We start from the raw sequence: 15,817 nt of genomic DNA, 5'->3' as shown, positions 1-15,817 counted from the left end.
GTTGACTGGGCCAAATGCTTACCATTCTCCCTAATTCAATCTTGCTGCGATCGGGCTACATTAAACAAACCAAGACATTCTTGATTACTTTCATACAGAAAGTAACTCTAATTTGTAGCACGGTATGTGACCATGAAATGCTTAGGCCTTGGTAAACTGATTACACCTAACTATAATTGACCATTTTTGGCATTAAATCCTTCGCTGATTAAATGATTAGTCATCATTCTGGCTGGGGGGTCCTGAAACAACAGTGCTTTTTCTGAAAAATGAGAGGGGGGGGAAAGAAAGAAAAAAGAAAATTGCCTCCTGTTCATCAAAGTTAATTAGTTAGCATTCGACACCTCTTGCCGTTTCTTTTCTTTTTACTGCAGCCGATGTGGATTCTCCTCAGATTTTAATGTCATGGAAGGTTGATGGGAGAGACTTTGAGCTGGTGAGGGAACTAATAAAATGGAAAAGTTGGCATGTCTCAGGCCATTTGATGTTAAGGAAGGTCACTGAGAGGGACATAACGAAAACATTAAAGTATGGAAATCATGATCTGTTATAATTAGCCATTGGCATAACTTTAATTATGGGAGGGGGACGCAATGGCTCCGTAGTTAAAGAAACTGAGCTCGGAGAGCTGACTGCCTGGGTTTGAGACCGGAGCGCTTGTGCAACAGGGTGAGCTCCTGTTCCTTGTCCCAACTCCTGCCTACCTGCCGTGTTTCCCTGAAAATAAGGCCCACCCGGAAAATAAGCCTCAGTTAAGATCGTCAGCCCCCAAAATAAGACCTAGCCAGAAAACAAGACCTAATGGGTCTTTTGAAGCAAAAATTAATATAAGACCCGGTCTTATTTTGGAGGGAAACGTGGTAGCAGTTTGAAAGCATGCAAATGCAAGTAGATGAATAGGTACCACTCTGGTGGGAAGGTAACAGCTTGCCGTGAGCCTTTGGTATATAGCCATACTGCCGATATGACCGTGGAATAATGCTGCTTCCCTTGGCCAAGAAAAGGTGATGAGCATCATGTCCTAAAGTCAGACTGACAGGTAAACCTTTACCTGTACTTTTAATTATAGTTTTTACCTCCTTTCCTGGCTTCTTTCCGTCGTATTATCTTTCTAGCACAGGAGTAGCTGAATTAGCCTATTACTACAGGCAAAAATAAAGATAATGCAGAAAAAGGAAAAAAATTGTTATTGGCACCTTAAAGCCTGAAGTTCTAACATATACCGGGGGGGGGGGGGAATATGCCAATAGATACCACCATCTGTACTTCACCTGATTTTATTATCTTTAGCTTCCTTGAATGAGAAAAGAAAATTAAATTAAATAGAAAATAAGCCCTCTGCAAAGCATGGGGTGAGCTTCAGGCATACTATTTTGAGACTGCCTCAGGGCAGACCTTCCACAGGACAAGCAGAGAAAATAAAAATAGGAGGCGGGATACAGCCTTTGGCCTAGCTTGGAAGAGGCCTCCCTGCTCAGAGAAGGAAGGAACGTTCTGAAAACTGTGAGGGAAAAGCTAGTCACTTATACGGCTGATGATGCCCACTCTGACTGACCATGCCCATGCCTATCTCATAGGGATGATGATGATGATGATGATGATAATAATAATAATAATAATAATAATAATAATAATAATAATAATAATAACAACAACAACAACAACAATAATAATAATAACAACAACAACAATAATAATAATAACAACAAACAACAACAACAACAATAATAGAACTGGAAGGGAGCTTGGAGGTCATCTAGTCCAAACCCCTGCTCAGGCAAGAAACCCTATACCATTTCAGACAAATGGCTGTCCAGTCTCTTCTTAAAAACTTCCAGTGTTAGAGGATTCACCGCTTCTGGAGGCAGGTTGTTCCACTGGTTAATTGTTCTGACTGTCAGGAAGTTTCTCCTTAGTTCTAGGTTGCTTCTCTCCTTGACTGGTTTCCATCCGTTGCCTCCAAAGCCTTTAGGCGCTTTGGAGAATAGCTTGACTCCCTCTTCTTTGGGACAGCCCCTGAGATATTGGAACAGTGCTATCATGTCCCTCCACGTCCTTCTCTTCATGAAACTAGTCCTTGCCACACTCACAACCCTCCAACTGTACCACCAGTGCAAAGAAAGACCCTACCTCAACATCTAGGAATGTGATTGTTACAAAGCCTTGACACCGTGGAATTAATCAAATTTAACTATAATGGGAACGGCTGTATTCTTGAAGGCTCTACTATAACAAGGACTGGGGAGAAGTAGGCAAAATGGCACCCTAGCGCTTCACAGAAATTGGGGTCTTCAGTTCCTATCAGCCATAGCTGTCTGACCCAAGGGAAGGAACTCTGGGAATTGTGGTCCAGAACATTTTGTATTCAAATCCAGATCCCTACTTGGAGGCTTCTGAGATATTCCTCACTCCACTCCCACCGCCCACCCCCCCAAGGGCTCTCCTACCATCTACGACTGTAGCCAAGAGAAAATTAAATCAGGGGAGTGCTATATAATTGTTCTCTCCTGGAAAAATGTGATGGAGTTGTCCCTCCAATGTTTTTGTGTGCAACTTCTTAAGGGTAGAACCTCCACCTAATGAAGACTTTTTGAAGTCTGTGGGTGCCCGGCTCTTAATTAATTCATCCATCATTTATTCTTCAGTGATCATTAAGGTTGCTTTGATCGGCTCCTTTACTTTTTTATTGTTAGTTAGTGTGCCCGCAAGTCCCTACCTAGTTGGAGAGGAATGTAGCAAAAGAATATTAGAGAGAGAGAGAGTGGGAGAGACCATTATCATTATTTAGCATATGATGACAACATGACAGAAGAGAAGCAAATGTATATAATTATAAGTAAAACTTCTACAGTGGTAATGCAGTGGCCTCATAACTGGATGTCCAGTTTAGCTATCCAGGTGATCACCTCTGCTATTGCTTCGTGCAGTTCTTCATGGGCAATCGTGCACAATAGGTTTAATGGTTTGTATATCAGCACCACAATTGTAACAAGGGGAATCTTTCAATCCTCACTGATACAGAGCACTTTTTCTAATATCACACCTAATTCTGTTCAATTTTGACCAGGGAAAATGAGGCAGGCCAAAACCAGGTGGTTTGGTAGAAGGATCACTAATGGTCAGGCCACAAGAAGGGATCTTGGGCCATTCCTCTCTCCAGACATTCTTGGGATTAAACTAGGTAGATGTTAAGCAATTAGCTGTTTTCCATGCTGGCCTATGGGACTTCAATCTTGTGATGGGCTGCGCATTGTCCTGGTGAATAGGGAGAGCCTTGTTGTTCAGCATCCTTGACCCCTAGCCGAATGAGAGCTTCTGAGGTGGGGTAGTATGATATTGCTCAGTACTGGTAACCAGTACGCAGGAGTGGAATGCAATGTGCCAGAGATGATACGCATTGTCTGGCGGAGAGACCATTACCCAAGCAAGATTGAAGGAGGTCCGTCTAAATGTCACAGAAACCTCCCCCCCCAAATTCATGAGTATAAGAAAGGATAGAGACAAAACATAATCAATCAGAATAGAGCTGGAAGGGAACTTGGAGGTCTTCTAGTCCAACCCCTGCTGAGACAGGAGACCCTATACCATTTTAGACAAAGGGTTATCCAATCTCTTCTTAAAAATTCCCAGTGTTGGAGCACCCACAACTTCTGAAGGCAAGCTGTTCCACTGGTTAATTGTCCTCACTGTGAAGAAGTTCCTCTTTAATTCCAGGTTGCTTCTCTCCTTCATTAGTTTCCATCCGTTGCTTCTTGTCTTGCCTTCAGGTGCTTTGGGAAATAGGTTGACCTCCTCTTCTTTGTGGCAGCCCCTCAAATACTGGAATACTGCTATCAAGTCCCCCTTAGTCCTTCTTTTCTCTAGAATGGCCAGCAAGACCAGATCAGCAAGATTCTGTTAGTATAGCCCATCTTAACAAAAGCAGTTTCATTCTTAATGTGGATTTGATCTCTTGGTCTGATTTACATCTTGAGGCAGACAGGGGTTGGTGGGATATGAAACCCAAAAGATCTGGGAGTTATCAGATGGCCTATTTCTTCTCAAGTCTTGTGGTAGGAGAACCATATTGATTTGCTGGGCCTGGATGCTTTTCACCTCCCATACAGGTGAATGTCTTGAAAGGTTAAACTCTACAGCCAGATCAAAATAGGTTTTGGGTGGGAGAATAAAATGTATCTGTCTCCATCTAGCTGGCATGTCTGCGTGGGATGAGAGAATCCTCGTTGCCAAATGCCAACATTTATAAAATGCTGTTCACGTCAGAAGATGCCCAAGCCAAACACAACACCAGACCCTTCGGCATTCAAAGATAAAGTCAGCGAGGGAGGGAGGCATATTGATTGAAATAAACTGCTGTGTGAGTTTTAGCATCCTTGTTCGATACTTATTATATGGCTCCATCGTCTGCAGCAGAGCCTCCAAGGGTTGTCAAATTCGGTAAAGCAGTTAGAGAAATGTCAAAGCATGATCTTTGCTTGATGAACACTTGTCTTTCTGATTCCCTCATTTAGAGTTTGACTAAAGGGAATAATAGCTGCAAATGGAAATGGTATTGAAATCTCCAACACTCGCTTCTTTAGTCAATGCACACTTAAAGGCGTAGATGCGAGAGGTTGTTTTTTTTGTTTTTTTTGCTGCATTTCCAAAAGAGGCCTGCGATGAATCGGTTGGTTATTTTTATTTTTGTAGATCACATAAATCAGTACACACATGGTGCTTTGCAGAGCAACATCAACAAAAGGAACAGGCCTCTGCCTTGAGGGATTTATGCCCTACATTTCAAAGTTAGCAAAAGCCACAAAGAGAAGAAAGGTGAAAGGAAGGATAACAGGAGAAGATCATTGTTGAAAAGAGGGCACATGCTTTGCATAAGAAGACCCTAAGTTGAAAGCACCTTAGTGCTTATGTATAAGCATTTTTACTGGCTGATCATCTCTGCCTGAAGTTCTAGAGAGCCACTTCTGTGTCAAGATCAAACTTTGATCTTGTCTAGATCTGTGTTTAATCAAACTTCAAACTTCCAGAATGAAGCCAACTTCCTGGCTTTGTCGTTGGCCAAAAATAAGTCATTATTGGTACATGTTTCTGGTAGTAGCTGACATACCAGCAGATGGGCCGAACTCTGCATCTCTCCACATTCACAGAGTGTCTTGCTATCCTCTAAGACTGCTATCATGCCATCACTAGTCCTTCTCTCTACTTTAATGAAGAGAAGGACGATGGCTGACATGATAGCAGGGTTGCAATATCTCAGGGGCTGCCCCAAAGAAGAGGGGATCAAGCTATTCTCCAAGGCACCTGAAGGCAGGACAAGAAGCAACAGATGAAAACTAACCAAAGAGAAAAGCAACCTAGAACTAAGGAGAAATTTCCTGACAATGAGAACAACTAATCAGGGGAACAACCTGCCTCCAGAAGCAGTGAATCCTCCAACACTGAAAGTTTTTAAGTAGAGATTGGACAACCATTTGTCTGAAATGGTATAGGGCTTCCTGCCTAAGCAGGGGGTTGGACTAGAAGACCTCCGAGGTCCCTTCCAACTCTGTTATTGTTATTGATAATTGCATAGTCAGTCAGATGTTCAGACTGGATTTAACATTTTTGTCTATGTATCAAGGACCTGGGATAGGCAGATGTGGATGTTTGATGGTGTTACAGATATCGTCACAGGATGGAAGCTGTCCCTAATAAGGCCGCCTTTTGCAATTGACTAATGGTGAATTTGTCAATGCCAATGGTGTTCATGTGGTGCTCCAATTGTTTGGGGATTGCACCCAAGGCACCTATTACTATTGGTACTACCCTTGCTTGCCTTTGCCACAGTCGTCTTCGTCTTCGTCTTCTTCTTCTTCTTCTTCTTCTTCTTCTTCTTCTTCTTCTTCTTCTTCTTATTATTATTATTATTATTATTATTACCTCCACTTGAGCATATTGGTTTTACATCTAGGCACTCTGACCCTCAACCTATTGAGGGTCCTTGAAGTTGTATGAGGGAGGTCAGGTCCTGTCCTCCTTTAATGTTATTCCTTGCTTGATGGTCTCCTTCCTCCATCTTTTAATTTGATTTTGTTCTTGTGTACCCTGAAGGACGTTTGTTCTTGCCATAAAGCTGTGATCTAGATATTTGCTCAATTGCTGTAGGATTGAGACAACCTGTCAACACCGTCAGTCACAGAGATGGTGCTAACCAAGATACAATCTAGAGTGCAGCCATGTTAGTTAGCTGGGTACGCTCTCAAAGATGATCCTGCAAATCCCCTGGGTTCAGAAGGCTGCTGGGAGAGTAGATTCAGGAATCATGAGGGATTTTCTGGCTGTATGAATTGTCAACCACTGAAACAGCTGCCGTGTGAAGTGGTGATATTTTCTTTTCTTGAACTCTTCAAACAGAACCTCAATGAACAGAGACTCTCTAGTCAAGCCTACTTGGAGGAGGGGGAATAAACTAATTGACTAAAAGTAATAATCTATTCATTATAATCTGTACGGGCCTTGTTCATTTCTGAGCCAAGTTCAGAGTGCTTCTTGGCTTTCAGAGTTATAAATGGCTTGGGAGCAGAAATTGCGTCTCTCTCTTGAAGTCTATCCAGGATCTTAGATATAGTTCTGAATTTCTTTTTTGGTTGTGGCCATCCATTATTTTAGACATGCAGTATCAGGAATAAAAACCAATCCCTTCTAAGCTTCCTTTTCCGTGGGCAAATTGAAAGCTCTTAACTAGATCCTTTTGGAAAATCAATTGTGCGATGTATTTTGCAGCCGCTGCCTCCCACCAAAAAAAAAAAAAAGGTCTCTTACCTTGGAACTCAAGAGAAGCCCCCAAAGAACGAAAAACACAAAATCTCAGCCAGCTTCCAACAGATCTGAAAATAAGTGCAAGAACTCTGTGCTCCACCAGTAAGAATTCCTCCAATATTCTCCTCTCCATTACAAGAAATTCTAAAGCAAAATTCCCTTCATGTATTTCAATAAGAACTAAAATGGGGGGGGGGGGGAAATGGAGGGGTTCTTGTCTCTATAACCATTATTTCTGATCTTTGTTTAAGTTGCAAAGTAGGGTCTGAACTCACATGGTGCCACAGCTTTATGGCACAGTGCATAAATGTGGTTTATATCTTAGGCAAAGCCTAGTCATGTGTACAAACTAAACAAGCTATTAGTTTAATAATTTATACAAAGCCAGCCAGTTGTTAAAGCCCTAGAGTAATTATAGATGGATACAGATTTCGGTCTAAGGACCTGGGGTTTGAAAATCACCAGGAATTTCTGCAAGGGTAGACTAGACAGGGATCTAAGGAAAATACCTAGAGGAAGAAGGCAAGGGCAAAGCAATGTGTTCCTAAGCAAGAAAATTTCTGGATGTGTCTTTGATGCAATGGTGCATGCTCAGGAAGAGAAGTGGTCAGAATTGTGAGATGATGGTTGCACCAAGCACGACCATCTCCAGGTTTTGATGCAGAACTTCCCTATCAACAACCCAGCTCTAGAAGTCAGCAGGGCCCTGAACCAATTCCAAACTGAGACAGATTTTGCTTTTTTTTAAAAATTTGGCCCGTTGCAAAGATACAAACAGTTCAATGCTAAAAATCAGCTGTGTCTGGACCATTGCCCTTTCTTGCTCACCTTTTTCTGCTTGTCATTAAGGCAGAGCCACCGCTGTTGAAATGTGAGCTGCGATCTGGGCGCCCGGCATGTGTGTGCTGAGAGTTTGGTTGACATTTCATTGTGACTCTCTGCAACAGCAAATCTTGGGTGACCTTCTCCCTTACATCCCCTCCTTTGACATCTCTTGGCTTCTCCCGAAATCTGAAATGACCCTCTCGCTACGGCTTAGGAGTAAAAATAAATTTTCATTCTCTCTCTCATCGCTGTGCCTTTCCTCCCCCCCCGCAAACCATTATCTCTGAAACAAAAGTCTTCTTAAAAGAAAAAAAAATTGCAAAATATTCAAATGAGTTTTAAATTTGTCTTTGTTAATATGTATGACATACCGGGGGCAGGTGATGAATTTCAAGTTGTTATTCCCAAGAAAATGTTCAAGTAATGAATATCCCCACTGGTGTACATAAATACATATTCATAATGACTGAGTCCTATTGGTTTGATTTGACTGTTGTCTTCGGAAAGGAACACTTATTATTTGTGGCTCTTTTTTTCCTCCCCTTTATTATTATTACAGCTTATTTTTGGGTGCCTTGCTTTTTGCTGCCTCTAGATTGTGATATGTGGGAAGCAGACAGCTAGGTTGCATGCAAGGTCAAATGATAAACATGTCTGGGCTAAAAATATTTCCTAAATGGCATCGAAATGCAAATTGGTTCTGAAACAAAAATATACTAGTCACCTTCAGGCTGGGTTATTGCAAGATACATATCACATGGGGTTACTATCTTGGGGAGAAGAATGAAAAAGGCAATGTGAAGACCAAGGGCAACTCTGACCTGTTGGGTCCTGGAGCATCCAAACTTCCAATTCCTTTTGACTTCAAAGGAGTTCCAGGGAGACAAGAAACATCACTAGTTTGTTTTCAGAAAGAAGTGGCTGCATTTCCAGAAAATTAAGGTTGATCCAGCCTGAGACAGCATTTGGAAGATCAGAATTAAATCTTTTTTCAAGGAACTTGCCTACTGCTTATAAGAGATGTCTCCAGCCTTTGAAGGTCATGGAGGGCTCTTGGATACTAATGGGTCTGTATTAGCTGTGAATTGTGATTTCAAGCCTGTTACAGACTGGCATTATCATAGCCATCCCATGATGCCTTGCTGCTTGGGATGAATAACAAAATGGAATCCAGGCTTCACTCATGTCCTAAAACTAATTTGACAGTCACATTTGTGTGTGTGTGTGTGTGTGTGTGTGTGTGTGTGTGTGTGTGTTTTAACCAGAGCCTTTTAACCAGAGCCTTTCCATGTTCTTCATTCAGTATTAGATCCAAGCTGGCTGTGACTAGGACCTCCTGCTCTGAATTTCCCCATGGAGAATTTGAAGCACCATTGCTTCAGGACACAATGGCTGCATTTTCATAAAATGGACATTTCTGAATACAGGCATGTTATGGAAGGATAGGATAGCAGATCCATCCATCTGAGAGAGCTTACTAAGGGCTCTCCTACCTGCCCTGTGTGGCTCCATGTTCTCTTTTCCATCTTTCCTTTACAAAATTGAAGACGCTAATGCATGGGTGTCAAACTCACCGTGTCACGTGATGTATCGCAACTTTCCCCACCTTGCCAGAGCTGGGGTGGGCACAGCCTCCGTGTGACGCATCCAGCCCATGGGCCGGCAGTTTGACACCCCTGCTCTAATGGAAGGAAAGGAGTTCAAAAGGCTGCTTTTCTTTGCACTATCCTATGCAGCTTAGATCGTGCTGTGGCAGCGAAGTGGTTAGGATGCAGTATGGCAAGCTAACTCTGCCAACTGCCAGCAGTTCGATCCTGACAGGCTCAAGCTTGACTTAGCCTTTCATCTTTCCAAGGTCAGTAAACTGAGGGCCCAGGTTGTTGGGGGCAAATATGCTGACCCTATAAACTGCTCAGAGGGGGCTGTAAAAGCACTGAAGCGCTATATAAGTCTAAGATCTTGCTATGCACAGCAAAAGATCTCAGCCACACGATGGTATGAAAATCACAGCCTTACACTGTTTTCCTAGTTCTCTCTTTACTTTGGTGTTTCTTTCTTCCCTCCCTCTCTGAAGAATGTCGAGGGAAATGGCCTTATTAATCCGACCAAGCATTTGGGTGATGGGCCTTTCTCTTTTGTTAGCAGCCTTCATTTCTGCCTTGTAATAAAGCTGGAAAGGATGCCCACTTGTTCTTGCCAGGCCTGCAGCTGAACTTCATTTTGTAAGCAAGTCATAAAGCAAGCCATAATAAAGAAGGCTCTGGAGAATACCGCGGAAGAAGGAAGGAAACAAACTCATCACAGAACCAATCAATCTGCCTTCTGACTCCAAAGAAAAGGGACCAGACTTTGAGGATGATATTTTGCACATATTATGCAAAATGTTGGAAACTGATCAAAGAGAGAAGCAACCTGGAACTAAGGAGAAACTTCCTGACAGTGAGGACAATCAACCAGTGGAACAGAAGCTGCCTTCAGAAATTGTGGGTGCTCCATCACTGGAGGTTTTTAAGAAGAGACTGGACAGTCACCTGGACTGGTTCTCCTGCTTGAGCAGAGGGCTGGACTAGAAGACCTCCAAGGTCCCTTCCAGCTTCTATTCTATTCTATTCTATTCTATTCTATTCTATTCTATTCTATTCTATTCTATTCTATTCTATTCTATTCTATTCTATTCTATTCTATTCTATTCTATTCTATTCTATTCTATTCTATTCTACTTTACTCTACTCTATTCCTAATTCTAATTCTAATTCTAATTCTAATTCTAATTCTAATTCTAATTCTAATTCTAATTCTAATTCTAATTCTAATTCTAATTCTAATTCTAATTCTATTCTCCTGCTGGGAAAGCTGGAAGGAAAGAGAAGAGGTAAACTAGCAGCAGGTGAAGTTCCAACGAGCGCCCTACGGATAGTTAACCACCACAACTGGGAGCAAAATTTCCCAGAATTGCTAAGTGAGGCAGCTGTTAAGGAAGTCATGCCCAATTGGATGACATTTTTGGGCATGGTCCTTGAGTGAATCGCTTTGGTTATGAAGTGAACCACATGGTCGCTGAGTGAAACTGGCTTCCCTCATTGAACTTTGCTTGCTGGGAAGGACACAAATGGCGATCATGTGACACCCCCTCCCCCCAGGATGCTGCAACCATTTTAAATACTGGTTGCCAAGCACCCAAATTTCAATCCCACGACTGCAATGTGAGGACCCTTTTTAAGTTTTTTCCCCCCCAGTGCTGTTATAACTTTGAAGGGTCATTAAACAAATGGTTGTAAGTCAAGGACCTGCGCTGGAAGACCCGGGACAGATTATCCTGGAGAAAATCTACCTAAGACCAGACACTGACTTGGAGGCACATAATCAATAAAGTGTAATAAGCCTGCATTCTTTTACCCTCCATTATCTGTTTCTTTCTAGCTGGGGACAGACTTGCAGAAATAATGGAAGGAAGGCATAGAAACGAAGCTCTAATCCCTAAAAGAATGAATGGAGTCTGAGAGATTTTCGGAATAACAGAATAACAGACTTCAAAGGGACCTTGGAGGTCTTCTAGTCCAACCTACTGCTAGAGCGGGGAAACCCTACACTGGTAGTCCTTGACTTACAACAGTTCGTTTAGTGACCACTTGAAGTTACAACGGCACCGAAAAAAGTGACTTATGGCCATTTTTCACACTGATGACCGTTGCAGCATCCTCATGATTATGTGATTTACATTCAGATGTTTGAACACTGATTCATATCTACGACGGTTGCAGCGTCCCAGGGTCATGCGATCAACTTTTATAACCTTCTGACAATCAAAGTCAGGTTCAATTTAAGAACCACCTTACTGATTTAACAATTGCAGTGATCCGCTTAACAAATGTGGCAAGAAAAATCGATAAACAGGGCAAAACTGACTTCACAAATTTCTCACTTAGCAACATAAATTCTGGGCCCGATGGTGGTCGTAAGTCAAGGACTACCTGCACCATGTCAGACAAGTGGTGGTCCAATCTCTTCTTAGAAACCTCCAGTGTTGGAGCACTCACAACATCTGGAGGCAGGTTGTTCCACTGGTTAATTGTTCTCACTGTCAGGAAATTTCTCCTTAGTTCCAGGTCGCTTCTCTCCTTGACTCGTTTCCATCCGTTGCTTCTTGTCCTGCCTTTCCTACACAAAGATTTCTCTTTTCCTCCTCAAACTAGAGCAAACAGTATTTTGAGGAAAGAGTTTGCAGGAGGAGGAAAAAAAAAAACCCAAAACCTCGAGTTATCTTCAGACAGGTGGAAAACTTCATTATGCACAGACGCTAACATTTGCATACATTTGTAGATGCCTACTGCTGAGTGCTTTGCAAGATTTCACTTTACCTTAAGGAACTCAGCAGAAGGAAATGAATGAGCCGGGAAAGAGATGCTATTAGTTTTACGCACGGTAACGTATTTTTCTTGTCATGCCAACACTTACATTAATGTCTCTTCTTGACACTTTGTCTTATTAGCAGCTCCGTATCTCTTGCTAATTTCCCCACTGAATTGGTAGATGATAGACAGATGGGTACATTTAACTGCCAGGATGGTTTGGTCCCACCCTTGAATGTTTATGGTAATATCCGAATGCTAATCTCCTCCTGGCCGAGGAAGATTTTGTGGCTTGGGCGTGGAACTTCTTGCGGCATACTTGGTTCTTCACCAAGCCCTTGTTCTTTCTCCTGGATGAAAGACTTGTGAGATTCTGCCTGGAAGGTGGCTCCAGGTCTTATGACGTTAGCTTGTCAGAAGAAGAGAATATTTATAGCTCAGGGATGAACTCGGGGGGGGGCGGTCCTTGGTGGTTGTTTCCCTGCAGACATTCCACTACCCAACTAGGTAACGTCATCAATGCAGTTGGGTAATGAAACATCTACAAGAAAACAGCCAAGCTCAAGAGAGCACCAAGGAACCCTCAGACATTTTGATTTCCAGCTAAGGAAATGAGCTAGTTCAGGGGTGTCAAACTCAATTTCATTGAGGGCCGCGTCAGCATTGCGGTTGCCCTCGGCGGGCCAGGTGGCTATGGCCAGGGTGGGCGTGGCCTACTGGGTGGGCGTGGCTAGAGTGTGTATGGCCTACTGGGTGGGCATGGCCAGCTCTACCTTGTTCGCATCAAGGGTGCCTATGGGGACCTGGGCAGGAGTGGGACAGATCTGAGGGTCTCTGGTGGAAGGAGGGTCTCTGGGCCAGGGCCAAGGCCGTGGGGGCCGGTCCCTCACTGTTTCCAGGGTGGCTTCGCGGGCTGCATGAAACCACTTCGTGGGCCGGATCCGGCCCCCGGGCCTTGTGTTTGACATGTCTGAGCTAGTTGATTTTCTTGCAGATGTTTCACGATCCAGTTAGGCTGCGAGAGTAAACCCCATTCCCTTCCAGCACTGACGATGTTACCTAGTTGGCTGATGAAATGTCTGCAAGGAAACCAGCAGGCTCAAAGAGCCCCAAGTGGCTTTTCAATGACTAGTACATGTTTCTTTTTGCTTTTCTTCCAGTAACTCAAGGCGGCATACGAGGCTTAATTTTATCCTGCCAAAATAACCTTGTAAAATAAGATGGCTTGAAAGAGGTTGAGCATTCCAAGTCAGTCAATGAGCTTCATAGATGAGGTGGGATTCAAACCAGATTCCCTCTGATTCTGGAGCAGCACCCTTAGGCGTTACACCATCTAGATTGTTTTTTCACGTATCTCCCAGCACATCTTCTCTTATTGATAAGTAGCCCTCAACTTACAACCACAGTGGAGGCCCAAATTTCCATGGCTAAGCAAGACGGCCGTTAAATGAATAGTGCCCCCATTTGCAACCTTTTTTTTGGCCACAGTTGTTAAGTGGACCACACGGGTTGTTAAGTGACTCTGCCTTCCCCCACTGAAGTCGTGCTTGTCAGAAGTCAGCTGGGAAGACTACAAATGGAGATTGCACGACCCTGGGATTGTGCATCTGTCATAAATAGAGATCAATTGCCAAGCGCTTGAATTTCGATCACGTGACCCTGGGGATGCTGCAGCAGTCAGGAAGTTGTTTAAACCTGTCACAAATCACTTTTTCCAGTGCGGTTCTAATTCTAAAAATTGTGCAGAGAAGAGCAACAAAGATGATCAGGGGACTGGAGGCTAAAACACATAGGGAACAGTTGCTGGAATTGGGTATGTCCAGTTGAATGAAGAGAAGGACGAAGGGGGACATGATAGCAGGGTTCCAGTATCTCAGGGGCTGCCTCAAAGAAGAGGGAGTCAAGGTGTTCTCCAAAGCCCCTGAAGGCAGGACAAGAAGCAACAGATGGAAATTCATCAAGGAGAGAAGCAACCTAGAACTAAGGAGAAACTTCCTGACAGGGAGAACAATTAATCAGAGGAACAACCTGCCTCCAGAAGCTGTGGATGCTCCAACACTGGAAGTTTTTAAGAAGAGACTGGACAGCCATTTGTCTGAAATGGTATAGGGTTTCCAGCCTGAGCAGGGGTTGGACTAGATGACCTCCAAGGTCCATTCCATCATCATCATCATCATCATCATCATCATCATCATCATCATCATCATCATCATCATCATTTAAACGGTCACTAAATGAATGGTTAAGTCGAGGACTATCTGCATTTTTTGGGGGGGGGGGCTTTCCATCCTGCCTTGCTACGTTGATAAAGAGTTAAGGCGGCTTGCAGGTTTCAAAAGGACATTTTTAAAACGTCTTTAACGTCCAAATGAAATGAACAGCCCATGAAAATGTAATCACCGTTATGCCAGAGTGCCTTTTCTAAGATAGCTCCTGTCCCCTTGCTAGTTTCAGGCCAAGGTTTTGTGAGTCCTCAACCAAGATAACCTCAGCAGGCTCTCGTTTATCCACACACCCCCTTTCTCTGTTTATTTGATCTTTCCCACTTAAGAGGACCAGATGGCAAGGATGTTGGACCTCTTTAATGTTGTTTTGTCACTGCTTGCCTGCCTCCTGAGGACAGATGAACAGCCAGAGGTGGCCATGGATTTGAGTTGCTAAATGCTAATATTCCCTAGGGGAGGAGTTGGTGCCTGTTCCCTGGTCCTTGGCCAGCCAAGTCAAACCATGATGCCATTCCTTTTATGTTCAGCAAAAATCATCTTTTAAGACCTGATGCAGGTGTATCTGCAGGCTGAAGTAGAAAAAAAATCAAGGTTGTGGCTTCAACGCTTCTTCTTCTTCTTCTTCATCGTCTGTGTGAGAGGTGCGTAAGAAATGAGTGAAACTTTGTCACCACTATGAGCACTGCCATTTTGATTTTTTTTTGGACCCTATCCTGTGGCTAGCCTTATTTAACTGTTCACACTCCCGTTTCATTAATAACAATTGGTCATCAATTCACTCAATGGGATTAAGTGTTATAGTTCTACAAATGTAATTGTTAAAGCTGCAGACTTTTGAAATATTAATACTTAGGTTTAGGATAATGTAAATTCCTCCCCCTCTCCTCTCCTCTCCTCTCCTCTCCTCCCCTCTTCTCCTCCCCCCTCCCCTCTCCTCCCCTCTTCTCTCCCCTCTCCTCTCCTCCCCTCTCCTCTCTTCCCCTCCCCTCTCCTTCCCTCCCCTCCCCTCTCCTCCCCTCTCTTCTCTTCTCCTCTCCCTCCCTCCTGCAAAAAGCTTTGTATCTCAAGCCTATGGTAAAATGTAAGAAAATAAAAGATATTTAAATTACATGCATCTGTGAGTTCTGGTCCATCATCATGTCTGGAAGGAATGATATCTAAAGCAAGAGCTGACAAATCAGAGCTTCAAAAATGTCCCAGTGCCATATGGCTAGGACAGAGAATCAGTTTCTAAGAGTGCAGCAGAACTTCAGATCTGAAAACTGCAGAATCCCAGCAAATGCAACCCACACTGTGCAATCTTCAAGATACCTGTAACACCACCGTCTGACCTTTCCTAATCCCAACTTTATATTAGGGACCACATCTGGCTCATAAAGAGCTAGACTTAAGATTCACAAGTGGTGGGATAACTTAAATAGCTCACCATGTGACAAGATGCCCTCTTTCCTGTTTCTCTAAGGGTTTGCACTTGATTTACAAAAAAAAAACCAATACCGGAAGTTGACGGCGGTCAGCCGTGATCTGCACAGCATGATGGTTTAAAATGAATCTGATCACTTAACGGTGGAAATGAAAGTGCACATTTTTGAGTAACCGGTATGGTTGGAGCAAGAGGATAAA

This window comes from Vipera ursinii (assembly GCF_947247035.1).
Source record: "Vipera ursinii genome assembly, chromosome: 10".
In the NCBI taxonomy this organism is placed as follows: Eukaryota; Metazoa; Chordata; class Lepidosauria; order Squamata; family Viperidae; genus Vipera; species Vipera ursinii.
Note: the sequence above shows the minus strand (reverse complement) of the source record.